The sequence below is a fragment of the Macaca fascicularis genome, chromosome 2, assembly GCF_037993035.2.
Source record: "Macaca fascicularis isolate 582-1 chromosome 2, T2T-MFA8v1.1".
Lineage (NCBI taxonomy): Eukaryota > Metazoa > Chordata > Mammalia > Primates > Cercopithecidae > Macaca > Macaca fascicularis.
The window spans coordinates 11051042-11077285 of NC_088376.1; positions in this window are offsets into that span (position 1 = coordinate 11051042).

Below are 26244 nucleotides of genomic sequence, written 5' to 3' on the forward strand. Positions count from 1 at the left end.
CAGTCTCCAGAAGAACTGGATAAAACTCACATTTGAACATTTGTCAACCTTACAATTTCCATTTCTGAAGTCAGAAAAGGTATATGTTGAGATTTCACTGTCAGCATGTACCAATTGTGTGATCCTGAGCCAGTTACTTAACCTGAGTCTCAGCTTTCCCATATGTAAATAGCATGTTTACTGTAAACATGCCTACTTCACAGAATTGTAGAGATTAAATGAGATATTATATAAAAATATGGTTATCAGAGTGTCTGATATACAGTATGCACTCCATAACTTTTGTTTATTTATTATTAGATTAGTGTCAGCATGCACTAAATTCATAATTATACAACTTTGGAACTGGGAAGAGCCTTGTAGTTCATTTAGTCTAAACCTATTATTTCATGGCTGGGGAAGGTGAAGCAAAAGCGAATGGCTTCCCAAAAGCCCCATAGTTCATCATTTGATAAAATGAGCTCTGGAGCCCAGGTTTTGAGATCTATGGTCAACTGACCTTCTCCCCCTCTCCACATCACACACTAGGTAGTGGGCTTGGGAGGCAGGAAACTCAGTTCTAGATTCTGGCTGTTTTGTTGGTGAGCTGTGTGATTTTGGGCAAGTCCTCTCTCCTCTCCAGATCTCAGTCTCCTCATCCATAAAGGCGAGACATGGCAATATTTCCAAAGGCTTTTCTGAGTTCAGTGTCTTGTGTTTTAAAAAGGTAGTTTAGACTGATAGGGAATAAATTGGTCTGTTTAAATTACTTTTCTTGAGAAGGCACTTTCCACAGCAAAAAAAAAAAAAAAAGAAGAAGAATGCTTTTGTTTCATATTTTATTTTTAAAAGGAACTCTATCATTCATTTCTAAGCTTGCTTGTTTGCAGCTGCATCGAGTGAAATAGCACGCCAGGCTTAAGGCAAGCCAGCGCTTCCCAGGAATGCAGTGTAAGGCTGATACTTTGTTTTCCTTATCTCCCTTCCGGGTGCTGATAATACAGCCTGCAGCACGCCTGTCCCCATCCCTGTCATTGGCTTAGGGATTTGCAGAGACCACACTGTTCCTTCTGTTCCTGGGACCCTCGTCACCAACTTAGAGATAATCACTCATTCCAGCTGTTCCCACGTTGATGGAAAGCTGGCTCCACTTGCCTGTCTAATGAATGCCTATGTTTACCCACAAAAGAGAAGCAATATTCTAAAAAGACATGTCAATTAACACGCTGCCTCCCAACTTTCTTTGGCTGCTGTGAAAGAGATAAATCTTTCCATTTTTCTTATCGTGTTCATTTTGCAAGATTTTCTCTATTGTCGCGTTAAGTAGATATGCAGCCTATCCAATATGTGTCCTCCCTCCAGGATGTAGTGGGCACCCATGCTGTGCCCAGTGCTCTGCCAAGACTCTGTGCCTGTCCTCAAGTAACTCAGAGAGCAGGGGTAAGGGGAAAATGAGGAATTCTTGGGCTTGCATTGGTATTTTAATGAATATAAATTAAGTGCTAAGAGAATATGGTGTAAGGGGGAGATGAACTCTGCCTGGAACTCAAGAAAGGCTGCCTGGAAATGGTGGAATTTACAACTTTAAAAGACAAGTAGAATATAAATGAGCAAAAAGAAAAGTCTGCACAACTAGTTTCTTTAACAAATGTCATAACTGATATTAATGGAATGTCAACTTTGTGGCATGTCCTGTGCCAATGAGTTGTTGGAGGGTTTACTTTAGAGAGGGAAAATATGAACCTTGTGGCCAAAGACAGCATCCTTCCTGAATGGAGGGCTGCTGCACATTTCATATAGGGAAACTGAGGCAGTCTAGGAGAACTGGCTTATGTAAGGTTTTCTGGAAGTCCAGAGGAAGGAAGGAATAAAGGAGGATGATCCTGCCTTTCCAAGTGCCAAACTAGGGTTTGTTTGTTTGTTTGTTTGTTTTGAGACTGAGTCTCACTCTATCGCCCAGGCTGGAGTGCAGTGGCGTGATCTCGGCTCACTGCAACCTCCGCCTCCTGGGTTCAAGCGATTCTCATGCCTCAGCCTCCTGAGTAGCTGGGATAACAGGCGCCCGCCACCATGCGAGGCTAATTTTTGTATTTTTAGTAGAGACGGGATTTCACCATGTTGGCCAGGCTGGTCTTGAACCCCTCACCTCAAGTGATTCGCCTGCCTCGGCCTCCCAAAGTGCTGGGATTACAGGCACAAGCCAGTGTACCCAGCCCAGACTAGGGGTTTTCAACCTCGGCACTGTTGACATTATCAGTAGATAATTCTTTGTTGTGGGGATTGTCCTGTGCATTGTGGAATGTTCAGAAGCATCCCTGTCTTCTACCCACTAGATGCCAGTACAACCCCTCCCCAGCTGGAAAAGCTGAAAATCTCTCCAGACGTGGCTAAATGTCCCTAAAGGGCAAAATCACCCATGGTTGAGAACCACTTTGAGATGCAGCTTGATATGTTGGAAAGATCATAAAACCAGGATCAGGGGATCAAACCTTGCCTTTTTATAGTTTTTGACAATCACTTCCAGTTTTGGGCCTCAATTTCTCCACATTAAAAAGAAAGGAGTTGTAATAGACTTACTCACACACTCACGCATTCACTCAACCATTTTATTTAAGTTTCTGCTTTGTTCCAGACACTGTTCTAGGTGTGAGGGATATAGCAATGAACAAAGAAAGGAAGTCCTTGTCCTCAGATGCTTGCATGTTAATCATGGAAGGCAGATAATAACCAAGTAGACATATACAAATGGAATACAATATTTTTTTCTTTTTTTTGAGATGGAGTCTCCCTCTGTCACCCAGGCTGGAGTGCAATGGCATGATCTCGGCCCACTGCAACCTCTGCCTTCCCCCAGGTTCAAGCAATTCTCCTGCCTCAGCCTCCTGAGTAGCTGAGATTACAGGTACCCGCTGCCATGCCCAGCTAATTTTTATATTTTTAGTAGAGATGGGGATTTCACCATGTTGGCCAAGTTGATCTTGAATTCCTGACTTCAAGTGATCCACCCGCCTTGGCCTCCCAAAGTGCTGGGATTACAGGCGTGAGCCACCATGCCCGGCCACAAATGGAGTACAATGTCAGGTAATGATGCATTCAGTGAAAAAAATAAAACAGGGCAATCTTACAGAAAGTGTCTGAGGGTAGAAGGTTACTATCAAAGAATTACTCTGAGCTGACATTTGGACTGAAACGTAAGTGATGGGAGCCGTCATCCACATGAAGCTTGAAGGAAAGGATCGTCCAGGCAGAGGACAGGACTTGCAAAGGCTCTGTGGTGGGAATGACTGTGGCCTGTCAAGAGAGTGGTGAAAAATGAGGAGAATGCTGACAGATGAGGTCTGAGGAGTTCACAAGGGCCAGGTCCTACAGGGGCATGTAGACCATGTATAGGAGTTTGAATTTTAATTCAGTTGCAATGTATGCTACTGGAGTATTTTAAGCAGGAGAGTGATACAATCTAATTGTTTGTTTTTATAAAGATCATTCTGGTTGCTTTGGGGATAATGGATTTTAAGGCAGCAAGAATGGGAGCAAGAAACCAAGGAATGAGAGGGTTGCAGTAGACCAGGAGAGAGATTGTGATAGCTGAGCCTAGACTTACAGTAAGGGAGATAGAATTGGATACAGTTAGAATGTCTTTTGGAGGTAAAATTCAATTATATTTGCTGATGAATTGGATGTGAGGGCCAAGGGAAAGAGAGGAATCAAGGATGATGCCTAGGCTGTGAGGCCAAAGAACTGAGTGAATTGTTTTCCTTTTCCCATTTACATCAGAGAAAAGCAGATTTAGGAATGAAAGGCAAGATACGTGTAAACTGATTTCCAACCAGACTTTGGGAGGCTGAGGCAGGAGGATGACTTGAGGCCAGAGGTTAGAGACCAGTCTGAGCAACAGAGCAAGACCACATCTTTGCAAAAAATAAAAATAAAAATAAGATGGGCATAGTGGTGCACACCTGTAGTCCCAGCTACCTGGGAGGTCAAGGCAGAAGAAATGCATTAGCCCAGGTGTTTGAGGCTGCAGTGAGCTATGATAGCACCACTGCACTCCAGCCTGAGTGACAAAACACAACCCTGTCAAAAAAAAAAAAAAAAAAAAAACCCAACTAGAAAATTCAATTCTATGATATGATTCAGTATTGTGTTTGTTTTGCTTTCTCCAGAGGCCTCAGTCTACCCCCTCCCACTTCCACAACACACACACACACCACAGATGCACACACACAAAAGTATAACAAAAACAAATACTTGGGACAATGTAATAGCAGGAAATTAGTGTGGTTTTAAAACTACTTCATGCATGCTGAGATAGTCTTGTGTCTGACAAGCAATAAGGGACTTTGGAAAATCATATTAGAGGAGATCTTGTCAATGGGAGGTTTTGCTATCAAGAAATCTAATGAGGCTTAAAGAAAACTGATAATTCATTAGCATTCTTGAACATGCCCCCATTTTGCTGCATGGTAATTACTGAGTAGCTACAGACCAGCTCAGAAATATAGTGACAAGATAGACTACTTCATCCATCAAATCCCAACAGCTATAATCATCTAATGAATACTACGTGAATCAAACAGTGGAAAATAATAATAATATCTTTGCTCCCAGCTGAGCTGTTCAGCACAATTTCCAGTCTACAATGAATAGATTTACTGCAAAGTTTGGCTCCCTTTAGGGTGCAAGGCCACAGCTGTCTAACATCTATAGGACAATGGTACTACTTAGACCTAAGGCAGAAAGGGGATGAAGGAGGGTTGATAATCTTTCAGCAGAAGAGAAAGTAGTCCTTCGGTTTCATTATAGTAGGAAAGTAAGAAATCAGGAGCAGTAATGGCTCTTATGTGAGGCTTGGGGTTTTCAGGATTCCAAAACAAGAATGGGCTTCCATTTAGGGATGGCAAAAGGTAAATATTCCTGAAAGCCTTAGATCTATTCCATCTAGCACTGGATGGAGAGACTGCATGGAATGGTGCCAAGCTCAGTGTCTGGAACTCTGAAGACACAAGAGCAAGCGCCAGCTCAGACTCTTCTGATGTAACTGTGGACAAATGACTTCTATTGTCTAAAACTTTATTTTGTATAAGTAACATGCAGATACTAAAATATACTCTATATTTATAAGTTGTCATTGTGAAACTGCTTATGCTTTAGAAATATTCAAGTTTTAGAAAATGTGAAAGTGTTTATGATGGCTACTTTTTAAATCAGAACAACATTTGAAAAGAATGTACCATTGATTCACAACAAATCCTTGATACAGAAAATTCTCATGCCCATTTCCCCAGTACATTTTCTTCCTTAGCAGCTGAGCATCAATGCCCAAAATTTACACCATCCTGAAAAATATAGGGATCTTGGGTTTAGAAACTACATTTCTGAGACCTTGGATAAGTCCTTATTACACACAAATATGTTACCTAGCAAGGGCAACACATTGACCTGATTGATGCCATTTCTGCTTTGGCAGAGGTGAGTGTCTCAGAGTTTCTAACAGGTCACCCAATAGAGGATGAAGGAAAGAGACATCAAGTCAGAAGAAGGGCACTTGCATTCTCTCTCTGCCAGAGATTAACCACATGCCCTTCTATGATGATACAACTGCAGATGAGCAGAGACCTTTAAAATATGAACTCCAGTCCCCACCTTCCTGGACTTGTTCTGGTATAGGCATTATGGCCCTGCTCCCCTTCTTTCCTGAGTCAATCCTAGAGATCTGGCACATCCTTCAGGAGAGATCTAGAATAATTCACCTTCTTTGACATGCTATTCACTATGCCTAGGTGAACTCTTCTCCAGCATGCTCCCTCACTCAAGCTACAATCTTTACTTGCTTCCAGCTATGCTTGCCCAGTCAATATAAACACAACTTGATGCCCTAATTTCCTGCTGAGACTGTAATGTTTATACATACTAGCCACTGTGACTAGGCCTCCACACTCCAGGTCTGGACATTCTTCTCCTCTTGGGTTACTAGATCCTTTTTATCCTGCCCACCCCATTTCCTTCCAGATGGTCCTGGGGTCCTGCTCAAACAAGCTGTTCATCTGGACTATGCTACCATGTTGTTGCACGTACCTGAGTTGACATCACCATTGCCTGGGTGCTCCTGATTCATGCCCCACAAGTCAGGTTGGAACTTTGTATTCTGGCTCTACTGGCTCATATGAGTTGAGTTCCAACATTCATCTAGACCATGCAGTTTGAACTGACAGCGACCACATTCAGTCAACTTGCAAGTCAGGTAAACTCCCAGAGTTATGGCCTGATTCTGTCCCTTCCACCATCAGTTTCTCTCAAGGTCCCTGGCATGGGATCTCAAAAGAGCCTACCCATAATCTGGCTTTGAGAGAGTGATTCTGACTCTTCTGCAACTTTTTTCTGGAACTCTACTCTGAAAATTGCCATGCAAACAAATCATTCTCATTGCTTTTAAGATACGCCTCTTCTATGATGAAGATGAAGTATCTTCGCTTTCTCAGCCCACACCTCCCTTTTGTACTTTTCTCATAAGCATGGGAGAATCTGAATTTGAAGGGCAATTCAATGCATTACCAATTCTGAGACATCCTGTCATCATTGCTCAATAAGTTAGTATTGTATTTAAAATAGTTAATGAAATGCTAATCTGATCTTGGTCAATTCTTTTATTGGATGGAGCTGAGCAACTTCAGTAAGTTTAACACTGTTAAATATATTCTTCAAAGTATAGATAATAACAGTATCATATGCTGAGATTGCAAGGAACTATAGTGCCATCTGAAATAATGTCTGAATTGAAGAGCACTCAACTGGGAGATTATATTAGTCTGTTCTTGCATTGCTATAAATAACTCCTTGAGACTGGGTAATTTATAATGAAAAGAGGTTTAATTGGCTCATGGGTCTGGAGGCTGTACAGGAACCATGGCTGGGGAGGCCTCAGGAAACTTTCAATCATGGCAGAAGGTGAAGGGGAAGTAGGCACGTCTTACATGGGTGGAACAGGAGGAAGAGAGCCAAGGGGGAGGTGCCATACCCTTTTGAAAAAACAGATGTCATGAGAACTCACTCACTATCATGAGAATAGCATAGGGGAAAACTACCCCCATGATCCAATCACCTCACAACAGGCCCCTCCTCCAACATTGGAGATTATAATTCAATTGAGATTTGGGCAGGGAAACAAATCTGAACCATATCAGAGATGTATCCAGTGAGTGTGGTAGAAAAGACTGCTTAAATCTTCTTGGGGAAGCTGGTGGTATTGCAGTTCAGATTTCAGATATTCCTCCTTTTGTGTGAAATACACTTCAAGAAAACCCATGGCTCATTAAGCTTGGCGCAGTTAAATTTTTCTCATTGTTACGCAGGGTTGCTATAATAGCTCAGGGAAGTCTTCTATGTCTGGGTCACCATGCAACTCTTGACCCTGTCTTGGCCTTAGTTCACTCATATATAAAATGAAGGCAATGGGCAATGTGATCTCTCAAGTCCTTCCCACTCTAAGATATATACATATTTTTTGGTTCATTGGCCACAGCAGCCTCAAAAATTCAGCTTAACTCCAAATCAGAGTTAGCCTCTAAGTTAGATGCAGGCATGCCTTCAGATTACACTTGGTGGTAAGTTTCCCAAGTTCTAAACTCTTTATTTGCTCCTAAAAAGTATTAGACTCACAATACCTATAGGACACTAAGCTTTTTGCATATTAGAAAGTTTTTGTGGAACTGAATATAATTTTCATTTGGTATCTGTTGCTTCAGGGCTCAGAGACTGAGCTAGCTCACTTCTTTATAAGACAGGACTTCCAACTTGAAGACAGAGCTCCTTTCTCTCCAGAGAGAATCAGAAAGAGCAGAAGGCAAGGAAGACAAGCTCCATCCTAAACTCCAATCTGCACTGCTGGATTCATATTCTTCCAGAGCTGAAAAAGACTTGTGAAGTCCTATGATCTGTTGCACTCCCTCATTTTACAGTAAAGAAATTGAGGCTCAGAAAGAAATGAAATGGTTAGAACATTGGTGTTTAGAACACAGCTTGAATCAGACAGACCTGGGTTTGAGAACTGGCTCTGAAACGGTCTTCACAAAAAGTATATCAGTGAGAAAAAGTATAACAGTAAGCTAACCAACTCTCCCCACCCCTTGCCTTTCCCTTAATTATTTCTGGGCTGTTGGGCTAACTTTGGAAGACATTTAGGCTACAGTGTAAATGATAATATGCCTTGCCCAAAATTCAACTCCTTTTGTAAAGCTAATGGGAGGCCTTCATACTGTGGGGAGGAGAGAGGCCTGAGTCCTGCTAAGGCATAGACATAAACAATGGTCAGCCATTATTCTGGAGGTTATAAGATATGTAACTTACCCAATTATTCATGAAAATAAAACCACTATTATAGATTGGCCTTTTGAGATATCTTTCAGGTTTCTTTTTTGCATGTCTGAAATCCATGACTCTGATCCCCTCCTGTGCCCACAAGCAAAGCAATTCAGAAGGACAACTTAGACTCCGTATGATTTTATATCTACCCAACCAATCAGCAACAAGCACTTGTTATCTGGCTACCCCCACCCTTTCCCCCAAACTGCCTTTGAAAATCCCCTAACCTACGAGCTTCTGACGAGATGATTTGAGTAGGAACTCCATCTCCCATGTGGTGTGGCTGGCCTTGTTCCTATTAAACTCTTCCTCTACTATAATGCCATGGCCTTTCTTTATGCAGTTAGCAGGAAGAACCCCTTGAGCAGTTATAGCTCCATTGCTTATCAGCTCTATGACTGTGAACCCCCAAAATTTGAGAGAGGTCTCAGTTAATTTATAAAGTTTATTTTGCCAAGGTTGAGGATGTGCATTTGTAACACAGCCTCAGGAAATCCTAACAATATGTGCCCAGGGTGGTCAGGGCACACCTTGGTTTTACACATTTTAGGAAGACATGAGACATCAATTAACATATGGAAGAAGTACATTGGTTTCATCCAGAAAGATGAGGACAACTCAAAGCAGGGAGGGGGCTTCCAAGTCAGAGATAGGCAACAGGCAAATAATGAGTGTCTGATAAGATTTCCCAAAGGAGACAACCAGATATGCATCTATCTCAGTGAGCAGAGGGATGACTTTGAATACAATGGGAGGCAGATTTGCCCTGAGCAGTTCCCAGCTTGACTTTTCCCATTAGCTTAGTAATTTTATGGCCCCAAGATTTTCCTTTCACATTTCCCCCCTTTTCTTTTAAAAAAATCTTTTGGAGAAAGCGTTTTAGAAGAAAATTAGTTTCTAGTCTCAGGTTTCTTCTGATATCTTGTGGCTAGAACAGTTTATTCCTAGATGGGTAGCTCCTGAAAGCTCATTTTTAGCAGATTGTGAAGCCTCATGTCCTATGAAGAGAAAAGAGAGGGAGAAAAGGAGAAAAACAAAAACAAACAAAAGAAAGATCCTGGAAAATTGATGTAGGTCACATTACTCTGAAGTCCATACATTAGTAGGCAAATATGGAAGTGGCTTATTTATGTAAATAGGTTGCTGTTATTTTCTTCTGAACTTTAAGATGTCTGGCTTCAGTTCACAGGGTTTTAAGAAAACACAGCTTTGTTTTCAGTGATTTCAAATTAGGACAAAAATGGGAGAAAAGGGAAAAGAAAGAATAAAAAAATTTAAAATATTATTTTGAAGACTTGTAGCCAGGAAAAATCATAATTTAGCCCAAACTGTAGAAAATAATAAAAATCAGAAAACATTAGGAAAGACTAGAATCTAACAACAAGCATACAATTGTTTTTGAAACATAATTTTTCTCTCTCCAGTTTTCCATTTTTACTAAAGACAAATCATGGTAGGACTGATTTGCTTTATTATACTTGATCAGAGTATTTGTATAAAGTGCAGTAAGAATAATTATTTTTCACATAGGCTTTTACAATTTGGCTTTGATGGAACTTTTTTCTATAGAAGAAATCTCAGATAAGACTTTTTTAAAGCTGAACCCAACCATGGACTTGTACCATCAAATACTTATGAGTTGGGTGAATTTACCCTCCTCTTGAGGTTCCAAGATAAACTTGGGGCTCCTGGGCCTTTCTGAAAGTGACATTCTTTACTTACCACAGGTCAGAAACCCTGTAGAGGGACTGTATAAAGTATGAGGTTAGTTTTCCCAAGGACTTTTATTGGCTCCATGAGTCAAGTTTGATTCCTTAAAGGACAACACACCATTCCAGTCAAAACCTTGGTAAAATAACAGATTTCTCCAACTGAGTCCTGTTACAAATGAAAACAAATTATTGTTGCACTTGTGCAAATAATTGGATTGCCATAAATTAAGAATACTCACAAATAGTTTCCAAATTCTGGAGAAATCAGGTAGAGAGAAACAAATATGCTCCAAATTTTGTTCATAAGAGTATACTAACTTGCCAAAGCTGTCAATAGCTCAAAAGTTTCAAGATTCTGAAAAATAAAACAAATGATCAGCAGCATTTTAAGCAAAAAGTCAAAAAGATTGGTCAGTCCATGCAGTTAATTCCTGTTCCAGTTGATATTCATGAACACTTTAGCTCTCTATGCATGAGTCCTGAAAGTTTTTCCTTTATTCTGATGTCACAGTCTCCAAAGTTATCAGAAACCTGTATTTGAGTGTACCCGTTACAGTTTTATAGATGATTATAAAACCACCTTCCAAAGAGGACCAAAACAACACAACCATTGTCCAAGGATGACAAAAAGTTTTAGGGAATCCATAGTCAAAGACAAAATTGACAAGGAAATTTGTTACCTCTATGGCAGACAATAATTTTAACATAACAATTATCATCATTACTGATAAAGTACACTAAGTGATATCAGAATTACAGGAGTTTCCCAAAATTTTGGAACACATGTCAATAACATATTTATACAAATTATAGCCCAAAGAAAACCAAACACCATTTCATATTTGACAATGCTTCCTTTATAATTTTTGTACTAAATAAGCCAAATTATGTCATTTTTGGACTTTAGGGAAACTAATATCTTAAAGGATTAATTAAGTCAGAAAAAGACATAATTTGTAATTTGATTTTGAAAAGTTTGTCAAATATCAAAGGTTTAAAACACTTGATATTACAAAATAGGATCACAAGTAATTGTAAAATAAGTCATTCTTTTAACCAAAGAAATAACTAAAAGATTTCAAAACCAGGCAAAAACCTTTATTCTTTTAGAGAGGAGATTTAATTTTCCAAACAATAAGCCCTAATAAAAACAGTATGAAGACAATTACATTTGTTTTTCAAAACGTATAAACAATCTATAATGTTTAAATCTTGATCATAAGATGTAACTTCCATAAGCCTTTTATAACCTTTATAACCATTATTAAGGAGTCAGTTAATGCCTCAAGAAAACCGTGTTAATCTGACACAGGGAACCATATGCTGGTCTTGCATCTGTGTGCCTTTGACATTAATGATTAATTTATACAGAAACTGAACTTATTTTATCTTTTAAAGCTGGCCCTTATAATCTCTACTGCAATAGTCCCTGGACCTTGAAGAGTTGAATAAATTTAATTTCTGGCCCTGTGTCTCAGGAATGCAGTTTATTTTGTTTGCCATCTATCACAGGGCCTGAAGATGAGGGCTTAATTGCTTTCAGTGTTTAAGATTTAGCAGAACTTGGTGGCCTTTTTAGATCCAGAAGTCAAAGCCCTGTAATTCAATGTCACAAGGATTTTAAAAGCACATACAGGAAGACACATGAATGTAATAACCTTAATTTTTTTAAAAAATTAAATTTCAGTTTTTTCCTAAGTAAACTGAAGTTAATAATAATGGCATATGAATTATTTTGATAAAACATAAAATCCATTACACAAGTACAAAAGGCAAAAGAAAATATATTCCACAGTGCACAGAATATTATGTTGGAAGAAAACATTTCCCTTAGGCCTTTAAGAAAACGTACCTTTTAAAAGGGAAGAGAAACAGCAAGATGCAATAAAAGTTAAACTTCTGGTTAAAAAAAGAATTAAAATCACTTATAATTTATCAAGAGTGAATCAATCTCTTAAGAAAATTTCATCCTTCTAACCAATAATTTAGTGTATAAGTGTGTGTTTTTTTTTTTTTTTTGCATCAAGCCCAATCTCTAGAAAGAGCATTATAATTTCCCTTTAATTATAAACAACCTGACCATATAAAAGTTTTTGGTTTTTTAAAATTTTATTTAGTAAATCCTTACTGTGACTTACACAGACCATTCAGGACATGCTTGGAGTTGAACATCCCTATTTCTTAAACAACCAGTCATTTTATTTTAGGACTAAATTTACCATACAAGATTATTTCTCATATAAAATTATTTCTCTTTCTTTTTTTGAGATGGAGTCTTGCTCTGTCACCAGGCTGGAGTGCAGTGGCACAATGTCAGCTCACTGCAACCTCTGCCTCCCAGGTTCAAGCGATTCCCCTGCCTCTGCCTCCCGAGTAGCTGGGACTACAGGTGCATGCCACCACGCCTTGCTAATTTTTTGTATTTTAGTAGAAACAGGGTTTCACCATGTTGGCCAGAATGGTCTCGATCTCCTGACCTTGTGATCTGCCCACCTCACCCTCCCAAAGTGCTGAGATTACAGGCATGAGCCACTGCGCCTAGCCAAAATTATTTCTCTTTAAGCTTTCTTACCACAGAAAAAAACCCTCTTTTTTTATAACTTTCTTTACATCTCTCTTATTTCCTGGTTCCTTTACCTTGTTTTATACATAACCTTTAAATAAGCTTTGAATTAGACAAACTTGTTCATCTTTTTTTTTAAAGGACACTGGTTTTTTTTACCAAGAATGTTTTCCTACAACATATATTTATTGGAAAATACCCAAATAATGAAATATCTATTATTTAATTTAATATAACTTTATATTCTAAATTATCAAAAGTTAGTCTATAAGTATCCCATTACATTTACCTAATTGTTATTTTAATTGTTTACCTAGATTATTTATGAAAACTATGATAGTCATAATTTAAAATTATGAAACTGCCATTGCAAAATTATAACTGAGCCAGTGAAAAAGATTTAGCCTAGCTGACTCCATCTTGCTTTTAACCTCCAAGCTGTCCTTGTTCATTCCTGGGCGTAGGCCAAACTAACTTTAGGTGGAACTTAGTTTACAGTTTAGCTTTGAAACAAAGATGGTAATAGTCGTTTCTCAAAACAAACCTCCTTACTGCCTGTGGACTAGACTGCCTAAAGCCATGGGATTAGAAGTTATGGTAATCTTACTAAATTCAAGATGCAGCTATTTTCATTAAACCTGTATCAATGTCTTATTTCTTAAAAATTACATAAACAAAAATCATTCTGTTTGTGGCTGGGATTATAGTTTTGTTACCCCTATGCCAAATTTTGACACCTTGTAGTATTTGGAAGGGATAAGTATGAAATTATTTGATCAATAAATGCAAACAAAAATGTATGCTGGCAATTCATAAGACATTTCTAACATTACCAATAATTTTAAAGCTGGCTTATATATTAAAGATTTTACTTAAGTTACATAAACTTTAAAAAACATTTGACTAGTCTTTTCTTTTTTCCTGATAAACCGTTCAAGTGCTTTTATTTTCTTAAGCCAATTAATTAGAACTCTTTATATATTTTCAGTAGTGAAACGTGTATACAGCACATAAACACACAGATGTATTAGGCATGCTAACAGAAGTATATCTTACAGATTTCTAAGACTTCCTTTTTTTTCCTATCTTAGACTTGCAAACTCTTGATAACCTGTTTCCTTACTCTGGCAGTTGTCAGCTAAATAGCCCTAAATCTGTATATTGAAAGAAATAACTCTTAGATGAAAAATCAGATGGCAAAATTTACATCTCAAGATTCAGAGAAAAAAAGACTGGTGGTGCTAGAAGAAGATTAAAGATGAATGCCAAATCAAATATAACATTATAGAAATTTATCATAGAGACCAATTTTATTTTGGTAGAGACTGCATTTAAAAAAAAATAAAAATAAATAAAAAATAAAAATTAAAAAAAAGTTGGGTCTCTGAGCTGTGGGCAGAGCCCATACTGAATCCTGGGTCTCGAAAAAGGGAGAGTAATTATGATGCTAGACCATGTGATGTTTTTACAGTGCACTTAAAAAATTTTTCTTTAAACAAAGACATTTCTAAGTGTCTAAACTACACTCTTCCTTAAATTATTTCCCTTTAATTTAAAGAAAAAGAGCTGGGTTTGACTATACGGTAGGCATGTGTTTGGTGGGTCATTACGTGTTGTCCTTTAAATAAAGGCTTACAAACACAAAAGTAGCCTCTGTTGCAATAACTGTTTTAGTCAAAAACTCAGGTGAAAACCAAATTCAGTCAACAGAGAAGAAAAAGAAACTTTTGCTCAAAAAAAAAAAAAGACAAGGTCCTAAGAAGAAAAACAAACAAAAACGTGAAAACATACAGGCCTTTTAAATACAAACATGCACGTACACACACAAACACACACACATCTTGGATGTTAACCTTTTAATAAAGGTGACTTTTAACCATTGAGGTCCTTTAAAATATACTTTTAAACCTTTAAATGCTTTATTCCTCAGTTTTCTCATTTGTAAAATGGTGATACTGAAACTGCCTTTGCAAAAATTGTATCAGTTAGAAAATTACAACAATAAGATGAACTATCACCCCCCACCTTCTTGCCATTCCCTTAATTATTCCTGGGCTATTGGGCTGGGCTAACTTTGGAAGAAATGTAGGCTACAGTTTAAATGATAATAGGCCTTGCTGCAAAACTCAACGACTTTTATAAAGCTAGCGGGAGGCCATCAGGCTGTGGGGCGGAGAGGAACCTGAGTCCTGTAAAGGTGCAGACATAATTGACATAAGATTGTTAGTCATTATTCCAGAGGTTATAAAATATACAAATTCCCCAATTACTCCTGCAAATAACACCACTATTGTAGATTGGACTATTGAGATACCGTTCCAGGTTTTCGCATGTCTGATACCCATTGTTACTGGGAAGGAGTCCTAATCCAGACCCCAAGAGAGGGTTCTTAGACCTCGTGTAAGAAAGAATTTGGAGTGAGTCCATAGAGTAAAGTGAAAGCAAGTTTATTAAGAAAGTAAAGGAATAAAAGGAATAGGCAGAGCAGTAGCATGTACTGTTCAACTGAATATACTTCTAATTATTTCTTGATTACATGTTAAACAAGGGGTGGATTATTCATGAATTTCCTGGTAGAAAAGTGGGCAATTCCAGGAACTGAGGGTTCCTGTCCTTTTTAGGCTATATAGGGCAACTTCCTGATGTTGCCATGGCATTTATAAACTGTCATGGTGCTGGTGGGAGTGTCTTTTAGCGTGCTAATATATTATAATTAGCATATAGTGAGCAATGAGGACCAATGGTCACTTTCAACACCATCTTGGTTTTAAAGGGTTTTGGCTGACTCCTTTACTGCATCCTCTTTTATGAGGAAGGCCTTTGTGACTGTATCTTGTGCCGATCTCCTATCTCATCCTCTGACTTAGAATGCCTAAACTCCTGAGACTGCAGCTCAGTAGGTCTCAGTCTTATTTTACCCAGCTCCTATTCAAGATGGAGTCACTCTGGTTTGAACACTCTGACATCATGACTCCACTTGAACTGCCAACCCAACTCCTGTGGCCCACCCAAAAGTGATTCAGTCTTCGGGAGAACAGCTTTGACCCCCCATGATTTCATCTCCACTCCAATCAATCAGCAGCAAGCACCTAGCCAACCCTACCCCTTCCCTCAAACTGCCTTCGAAGATCCCCTAACCTAGGAGATTATGACAAGATAATTTGAGTAGGAACTCCATCTCCCATGTGGCGTGGCGTGCCTCGTGTCTATTAAACTCTTTCTCTACTACAATACTGTGGTCTTTCTTTATGCAGCGGGTAGGAAGATCACCTTGGATGATTAAAATAATAACTACCAATTTAAAATAATTTTGTAAGGATGGATAAGAAAGTGAAAATAAAAATATAATAGAGTGCCTAGCATATCTAAAAACACTAAAATAAAGATTAAAGGTATTTATCAGATGCCTTAGGATGAAACCTCTGCTTTTTGCTCCCTTTGATTACATGATGGAGGCCTCTGTTTGTGGATGCAGAAGAAAAAGCTAAGAGAAAAATGCCAGTGCCTTGAGTGTCAGAAATGGTTGATTTTCTTGAGATCAAACACCTAAAAAAAATAAAGTGAGGCCAATGGCTAGAATTTGATATAAATAAACAGTCCAAGTGTGAAGACTGCCGATCAATTGCTTGTAATTGCAGAAGTTGCTGGAGGAGACATCAGGGTGATATTCTAGAAACAGTTGCAGAGGACATGAGAGGGTTGTGATAAATGGAGCATGGGATGTGCAGGGTATGGAGAGAGATGGCAGTCCTGGCATGTGACTTGGGAAGAAGAGTGGTAAGGGAGGTGTCTGAAATGGGCAGGCAATGGTGGCGACATCAGTCAGCAAGTCTCAAGACCTCAGATATACAGTTGGAGAAAGGGTTGCAGAGAGAAGACAGAGCTTTAGTCCTAAGGAGTTTGAGACCTCAAAGCTTGTTTATACATTCCACTGGGAAAATGCCCAGTTATCATTGACTGAAAAGTGGCCCCTTTCCACAGAGCAGGCCAGCTTTCCTGTCCAGGCACTGGAGGAACCCACTTGAAGCAGTGAGGAAGGAAGGAGCCACCTACTTAAGCAGCCTGAAGAGTGCAGTAAGCCCTGGTCTTAGATGAAGACTCAGATGTTTCAGCCAGATCCCCTCCTTTTTCATCCCAAACAGAGAGAGATCAGTGTACTTTCCAGAGAGCCTGAGCAGGACCCAAGGCAGAGGCTGAAATTTCTGGACCAATTATGTGAGATGGGGCTTGATGAGAAGAGTTGGGCAGGAAGAACCCATGTAGACAGCATGGACCTACACAGGATGAGCAGTCAGACTGTCTTGATGCCAAGTGTCCTGCACTGCTGGCATAGGAAGCTGTCAATCCTCCTTACAGTGATACAGTTGGTCTCTGGGTCAGATATGGGACAAAGTCAGTAGGAGGCTAGTGAGAATAGAGTGTGAGGGACCAAGAACAGTAGCTACCAGGATCAGAAAAGTTCAGGGACCCAGGCAGCCAGTACCACTGTTGAAACTCTGCTTCTTCACAGTACTTTGTCTCTATCCCAATTGCAATAAACATTATAAACTACCATGACTATTTGTTTGACTTTCTGGACTATGAAATACTTAAGGCAGAGATTTTGAAAGGCAGTGGTTAATAGTATCCACTCTGGAGCTATACAGCATAGATTCAAATTCCAGCTGTAAATGTCACTAGCTGTGTGATCTCAAACAAGTTTCTAAACTTTTCTGTATCTTAGTTTTTTCATCTGTGAAATGATGATAATAATATTCCTCTTATTATTGGAGTGAAGATTAAGTTGTTTATTAATAATAAAGCAATTAAACCACTGTATAGCATGTAGTAAGTGTTGCATAAGTATTTGCAAAATAAATAAAAGTTTACTCTTGTATTCAGCTTTTGACATGGTGCTAATTTTCAGTGCTTGGTAAGTAATTGTTAAAGTGAAAAATTAAATGATAAGGCTGGGTATATTTGCTGAGTGATAGTTGGAAACCCAAGTCCTGGCCCACACTCTGTGACTTCACCTTGCCCCAAGACACCGGCAACTCAGGGACTGAATTGGGTGGATGACCCCAGTGCCCAGCCATGGAGGTAGCAGAGCTGTCACCATGAATTCAGTGGACACACACATTTCAGCCTGTGCATCCCTGTGAATTTTCCACCCCATTGGGTTGCCACCCATCGGGTTGCCACAGGAGACAATGGCTGCTGGTCTCCCAGCTCCCACCCCACTGGCCTTCTTTTCTTGATTGGATTCTGAGCGTGGCTGCAGGTAGAATTATAAGGGCTCTGCCAGGACAGTATCTGCAGTGCACAGTCTCTTGAGCACATAATGGGTTCATGATGAAAGAACATAAATCTGGCAGGTGAGGGAGATGGATGTCATCAAAGGCTAAAGCACAAAGCAAAAGGATGAATCCCACTGCTACTCAGACCAAGTCTTCACTTCACATCTAAGGACTTTGTCGACTGAGCCACCTGCCCCACTAGGGTTCTCTCTCCACGCCACTCCACTTTACAGTCCTTACTCTTCCCATTTTCCCCAACATCTACCACCTACAAGATCTGCCACCCACCTGCACCACTGGGCATGCATCACTAATTTGACTTAGTTCCAGAACACAAAGCCTCAGCTCCTGCTACCCCATGTCTAATGGGGAAAGTGACACTTCGTGGGGCTCCAGTGAGAATGAAACGTACTGCATGTGAGAAAGTATTTTTTAAAATGTTTAGTGTTGTGCAAATGCAGCACGATCATTGAAAATTGTATTATTTATATAGCCATAGCCAATGGTTCACTTTTTTCCCCCCTAAATTAGCACTCCTTCCCCACCATGGAATATTTCAGTTTGTATAAAACTAAATACGTGGTTTGATAAAGTTCAATTCCATTTTGAATCAGAGTAGGTACAGCTATATATTTTGTGAGTCAACATAAAGCAGTTTTAGTGGTGTCTTATACTGGCAAACACTATGTAATGGAAAGCTAATATTCATGTAAAAATGACATGAACTAGAGGCTCCCAAACAGGACTCTAGATCTGAGTCTGCCTTTCTGTTTATCTTTTTAAAATCCTGGTATGTGTACTTACCCTGCCTACTTTGTACATGGAGTAGTGTTGAGGAATAAAGTAGCAATGTATGTGGGTAAAATTGCTTTATAAACTGTACTATAAACATTGTAAAGATAATACATGTATCTATGTTCATATGCCCTTCTTTTTTCAAATATTTCTATTTTTGCTCCCCTTTTGTTTGTTTTTTATTTTTTCCTTTTTTTTTTTTTTTTTTTGACAACTGGAACATATCAATCAGACCGATTAACTAAGTTTAAGACAACATTTAAAATTTACTATATAATAGCCAGGACTTGAAAACAGTACAGATATCCTCACTCCATCTCTCTCTCTTACACACACACGCTTTTGAAACGCTGATGCTTGCTGTCCAAAAGGAGTCAAATACTTAGCCTGAATGAGAGCAAAACGATAAAATCTTTCCCCTGCAGTGTTTATTTTGACCTATAATGTAATTGAACTTTGCCACCTGAGTGGGGAATAGGAGTAAGCCCTTGATAGGATTAGAAAGCTTATCTAAGAGTTTTTGCTTAATAACCTGATTGTTGAAGTCTGTATTGGTTTTTCAAACACTGCACCTCCTGTGACCTTTCGCCACCCACCAGAATGGCTTCCTGGAGGTTCTCTGTTCAGAGTGGTGTCAGATTGTATTCAGTACAGTATTTTGGGTCTACCATGTTTTATTTTTCTAAGAGAAATTAATATTAAGGTTTAAGGATTCGAGGTTGTATTAAAGTGTGACTGCAATCATAGGGATGCTGGCATGACTCAAGCCTTAATGTACAACATGATATTGGACTGGACAACAGAACACCTGGATATCATCCGAGTATAATTGTTACTTAGCTGTGTGAGCTTGAGTAAGTCATGCACATTCTCTGAGCCTCAGTTTCATGAGTGTCTGCAAAATAGAAAGAACAGATAGTATTAGCCCCACCTATTTCAGATTTGCTGTGAGTGCCATACAAGATCCTATCTTTGTTAACCAGACCCTGGAAACAAATCCAGAAGTCTATGAAAACACCCACACTTGCTAATAAAGAAAATGATTACTTTGAAAGCCTCTCCTACTAGAGAAGGGAATTGTCATGATGCATAATTCAGTTTTCAGAGAAACTGAGGACAAGTATTGACCAGTTTTATTCTTGGTAACAGCTAGAATTACTGCCTAAAAAGAGAGAAGTGCCGGACACGATGGCTCACGCCTGTAATCCCAGCACTTTGGGAGACCAAGGCGGGCGGACCTGAAGTCAGGAGTTTGAGACCAGCCTGGCCAATGTGGCAAAACCCCATCTCTACTAAAAAATAAAACATAAACAAAAAACAAACAAACAAACAAATAAAAAATTAGCTGGGCGTGGTGGCACACACCTGTAGTCCCAGCTACTCGGGAGGTTGAGGCAGGAGAATCACTTGAATCCAGGAGGCGGAGGTTGTGGTGAGCCAAGATCACACCGCTGTACTCCAGCCTGGGTGACAGAGTGATACTCTTGTCACCAAAAAAACAAAAAAGAGAGAGAAGAGGAGCATGCTCCCAATTTTTCTCCAACTTTACCTATGGATCAAAAATATAATTCTCTTTTAGATTTTTTTCCATGCATTTCATGCATTGAGGGTAGCTATGAAGTAGAAGGGGTCTATTGATACAACAATGAACAACAAGGAACGTTTAGTGAAGTTTTGAAGATACAGTAGTATGCTTCCTGAATTGTGGGACTGAGATGGGTCCTGCAGAGCACTTTCCTGGCTCTGCCTGGGTTAGAAAGATTTTATCCTCAGGGGGATTCGTGTTGGCGACACTACTAGGTAGACTGGAATTCTGGATGGGCCTCTCCCAGGCCTGTTTTCTGTCCTCTGTCTAAGGCAGATGCCCAAACCATTACCTCTGGTGAAGACTCTGCTTGCCTGTAAGAGTCACATAGATTCCTTCCCTCAAGACACCTCTTCTCTGACACCACATGTGCTCATCATGCTACCAGCTCCTCTGGGCCTGGCCACTGCCCTGAGTGTGTGTGTTTGTGTTTTGCGTGCACTGTCTCAAGGATCTTACAACATGTGGGAAGAGGCAGGCCTGTGGCCAAGTGTAGCCTTCTGGCTGCAGTAACAAATGCTTATTTAGCCACGGTGGGGATCCCAGGAGAGAGTGACAGGTGGTGAATATGTTGAATAATAAGCCACTGTAATTTTTTTTCCTTTTCAGACTGTCTGGTATTCCTTTCTCAGTCACTTCTTTCTAGCTTCCCTGCCTCAGCCCCAAGACAACTGCCAAGGGGAGAACCAAGTATAATGGATAGTATTCAATTTTGAAATCACAAGAACTGTGTTTGAATTCTGGTTCCACACATTGCCAGCTCTGTAACTGTGGACAATTCACCTAAGTTCTCTAAATCTCAGATTCTTCACCCGCAAAATGTCAATTGTAAAGATTAAATATGGACACATAGTGAAAACTCCTGGCCCTTGATATGAACTCAATAAAGCTTAAAACAACAATAATAAAGTGATCCTTCAGAATACCATCATTATAGTTTAACAACCTTTTTCACTTGCAGAAATAATAGGAGAGTGGTTCACCCACCATCTGTATGAAGTGGATGAATGCTTGCATCAGCCCTTTGCAAACAGACTGATCGATGGAGCCAGTGATCAGGAAAATTGAATTCCACTGAATACACATTGCTGTCTGCCTGGCATCATCATATTTCAATGAAGTGGAATTGTAAATAGTGGGAGGTGTTTTTGATGAGCTATGTGTTTGGGAATAGGGGATTTTGAAATGTCATTCTGAGCTCAAGTTAATCAAATTTTGAATGACAGAGTTTGGAGAAACAAGTTCAATAGCATCTAAGTGGGGAATAAAGGAGAATTTAGCCTGAGCCATAAAAGAGCCACAGACAGTAACGACTCCTTCATGCTCCCTTGAAACTTAGGGGGGAAATAAAAGCCTATATTATATTCTTTCTATGTCATTCATTCTCCAAAGATTTATTTAGAGTATGCTATGTGCCAAGACTTGTGCCCAGAAAACGGGGATGCATGGAGATAGGCCCTTCTATCAGAAAACCCACAGTTTAGTGGGCGTAGAGAATGCTTAAAAAGAATTCTGATAATGGATGCGGCCTCTCTGCTCATTATAGGTATGGTTAAATCTGGCCTTAACACACATTCCACAACCCGTGATAGTCTAAAGCCCTCTCTAAGGTTTCCGTGAGAGCCCTCTGCTTATTCTTGTCTTTATGCCAGTGCTCAGATGACCTGTTTTTCCCTGCAATTCCCTGGACACAGACCCACTAGCTGTGCCCTAAGAAATCTACTCTTATAAACTATTTTGTAATAATTTTATAGAATACACTCAGGATTTTGAGAAAATCATAGTGTAGGTCATATTGCAGAGTGGATGACCTCCTTTCTTCTCTCTGGAATGCTTAGCAATCCCTCTTTGATTTTGAAAATGCATTTCTGAACTGGTTTTTACTCCTCTTGGTATGAAATTTTGCCCCAAGCACTCATATTTTTTCCCACAAGAAGTTCTTACAGCTGCTGTGGCATCCCCTCTCCCTCGACTTGTTACACAGATGAAATGTCATAACATGTGAGGTTAGTGCTATTAGAGAATCAAGAGAAAAAGGGTCCATCTACCTGAGCCTGGGATAGTCAGAGGTGGCTGCTCAAGGGAGGAGAACTCTGCATGAGTTCCGGCAGGATAAGTCGGCAAGAGTAAGAAAAACGCTGTGGCAGGAGCAAATGGCAAAACAGTTTAAAAGACAGTGGCACGTGTGATCCTCTTTTTCCAAGACAAGGAGGAGCTATCCCAGGTGTCCTGCAGGCTTGAACAGAGTGGCGAGTAGCACATCAGTGCCAAATGGAGACAGGTAAGAGGTATCAGGGCATCAGGAAAAATCCAAACAAAACCAGGAAACCTGCTGAGTGGACTCAGCTAAAGAATTTGAAAGAGAAGAAATTCCAAGATAGAAGGCATGGGATGGAAACCAGATTAGGGAGAATATTTGAAGGGATTTGGGGGAAAGTGGATCTAGAACAGTGGTTCTCAATCTGGCTGCACATTGAAATCACCAGGCAAGCTTCCAAAACCCCAGTGCCTGGGTCCACCTGGGGATTCCTACTTAATTGGTCAGGGGTTTGACCTGGGCATCAGGATGATTGAAAGCTTTCCAAGCGATTCTAATATGCTTCCAAGGTTGAGAGCTACTCTTCCAAGACGTATCCAAAGGTGATGCTAATAATAGTAGCAGCTTATTTTAAACAACTGATGCTTCTGTCATGCTTGGAGACAGGGGAGAAGGGAAAGAAAGGGGATTTGGACATTTTTAGGACATAGGTCTAACCTAGACAGTTTTGATAGCCATGAACCAAAGCCAGGTTTTCTATTTAATATATAATTCTATAGCAATATTTTTCCAATGCATGTTTTAAAATGCATGTTTCAGGATCACCCCTCAAAATCATTTGAAGTGAGATGAGACTGAAAATCCACATCTTTAACAAACTCCATAGGTGAGTCTCATGTACATTAGAGTTCAGGAATCACTATTCTATGGTAGATAATATATTTTATATTGTGGAGGATAACATATGACACTAACAAGAATAAAGCCACCTTTAACTGAGCACATACTATGTCCAAATGCTATGTACACAAGATTATTTCATCTTATCCTTAGATAAATAATTTGAAGTGGGTATTTTTATCTTTGCTTTACAGATGAAGGTCAGAGAAGTTAAATACTTACACAGAATCATGGAGCTACTCTGCACTGTCACCTCTGACTGTCCCAGGCTCAGGTGGGGATGGACCCTTTTTCTCTTGACTCTCTAACAGCACTAACCTCACATGTTACGACCTTTAATCTTTGTAACAAGTCGAGGGAGAGGGGATGCCATGACAGCTATAAGAACTTCTTATGGGAAAAAATAAGAGTGCTTGGGGTAAAAGTTTATACCATGGAGTGGCAACACCAGACTTCAAACCATAATCTAACTCCAAAGCTACAGTATTCTAACCCTGGTCATATTCAAATCTCTGTCAGCAAGGCCACAGTAAGCATCTGGAACGTGAGGCATATGAGCTTTCCGATAGGTAAATGTATTGATGTTTAAGGAGGGTGATCCCCCCTAATTCCACTTTTACTGATGCTCTGACTATAATAACCCCTCTGTTCATAGCAGCGTGTAAGGCATTGTCTACTCTGGTGCAGTTTAGGCAAGAGACGTACTTGTGGAGCACCTGCTGAAGGTACAGGGAGGCAGAGGTTTCCAAGTCATTTATGTTTTCTGAAAGGGTCCATCTCTCTTCTAGGCAAGCAAAGCCAGAGGTCCCTTTTCAATTTTGTGCAACAGATGTTTTTATATGAATGGATATAGCAACTCAGGGCACACCAGTAAATGTTCAAGAATCCAGCCCCTGGTGGGCTGGCTGCAGGAGTCCTCTGACACAGTGGCACTGGCTCAGTGGCTGGCTTTCTACTGTGGCATGCAGCCAAACCCCACCCAGTCCTCCCTTCTGGTCTATGTGTCTCTGGTTCTTCACGGAAAGCCAGTTTTGCCCCTCACCCCTCTCTGTTTGGGCCTTTGCTGTGCTTTTTCCATTTTCCTCTGTCCTGTCTTCTCTGTAAGGACAGGGATCCCATCTTCCATGAGCAGCCTTTTCCCAGACGCTCTGCCCACCTGCTGTGACCCTTGCTGCTACAATTTGCCTAGACTGCTGTCTATTCCCCTGGCAGCTGTGGTGAAATGGAAAAAGCCCTGGAGTTGGAGCCAGAAGATCCATTTGTGCATTGGTTCTGCAGCGTGGCCTTGGTTATGCCATTTTGCTTATCTAAGCATTTACTCAGAAATCAGAATATAATTCACCACATTATCCAGATACAATTCTTTACCCATGTTCCCAAACTTTCTTTTATAAACTGAAATAGGGGTGACCCTACTGCTTCATCCTAAACCTGTGCACTTCATTAGCAAAGTCTTATATCCAGGTCTCTGTTGGAGGAAAGAATGTTCTTGCTCCTCTCATAAACTCTGTCAGCTTTGGGAGGCAGAGGCGGGCAGATCACCTGAGGTCGGGAGTTCGAGACCAGCCTGACCAATGGGAGGCTGAGCCGGGAGAACCGCTTGAAGCCGGGAAGTGGAGGTTGCAGTGAGCCGAGATCACACCATTACACTCTAGCCTGGACAACAAGAGTGAAACTCTGTCTCAAAAAATATTTATAAAATAAAATAAATAAACTCAGTCAGGCTGCATCAGACCAGTAACTCCTCCTGTCTTAATGGAGGATGATAGGAAGCATTTCCTCTCCAGCTACTTCCACTTCCAAAAAGAAGAAAATTGACAAATTACAGTAGAAGGCCAGCCACTGAGCCAGTGCCACTGTGTCAGAGGACTTATCAGCCAGCCCACCAGGGGCTGGATTCTCGAGCATTTACTGGTGTGCCCTGAGTTGCTATATCTATTCGTAAAAAAAAATCTGTTGCGTAGAATTGGAAAGGGACCTCTGGCTTTGCTTGCCTGGGAGAGCAATGGACCCTTTCAGAAAATATAAATGACTTGGAAGCCTCTGCCTCCCTGTACCTTCAGCAGGGACACCAAGTAAGCCCAGTTTCCTTGCGGCCTGGCTTATTCTACCTAGTCCAAGCTACAGCCATATGCTGTGTTCTCTCTTGCTTTTTTGCCCGAAGTCCAGGAAATGTCTGGCTCCAGGCCAGATTGGCCAGCTTTGTTGGTCTTCAGCTTAACTTATTAAATGAGCTTAAGGTCCCTCTGGGGCCTAATTCTCTTTCTCTCTCCATGGGTATTTCTAAATGTATTAGTCCCAGATTTGGTGCTTAGGAAGGCAGTCAATAGGCCTAAATTACATTCTCTGAATCAGGTTTGACCAGATAGCCCCTTATCATGGATTACAGGCCCCAGCCTCAGTGGCAAAGTGGCAATTTTCTTCCCATGCTGTTGCAATTTACTGTGTGTTCAGCAACATCCAAGAAACCTGTGCCGAAGACGAGAGCCAGGCATTCCTGCGGCATGGGCCACAATATCCTCATTATGCATCCAAAGCTTCTTTCTTTATTCCTAACCATGTACGTGTGTTCACATCCACCACATCCCCAAGTCTCATTCTGACTGCAGACTTGAGATGCTGTTGTTGTTTTGTTTTGTTTTCTTTTTTTTTTTTAAATCTTCCCCATCCCCAGCTATTCGGTCAGTGCCTGGAACATAGCAAGGGCTCACTGTTACTTCATGGGTTAAATAATGCCTGAACCTACTAACAACTCTAGTGAACACAATGCACACACACACACAGACACACACACTTACCATCATCATCAAAGGACAAAACAAGAAAAAAATTGATGCTAAGGGAATTTGGACCTCATGTTGTCATTTCTCAACTGACTGATTTTGGTTGATTAAAATCATGAGGAGTCCAAAAGTGGAAGAATTCGTCATATTTGACGTTGGCATATTTTAACCAATTTTAAAGATTGCTTCCGCATCAGCAACATGACCAATTTACATGTACTTAGGTAATGAAGAAGAAAAGATGCAGGCGCTGAA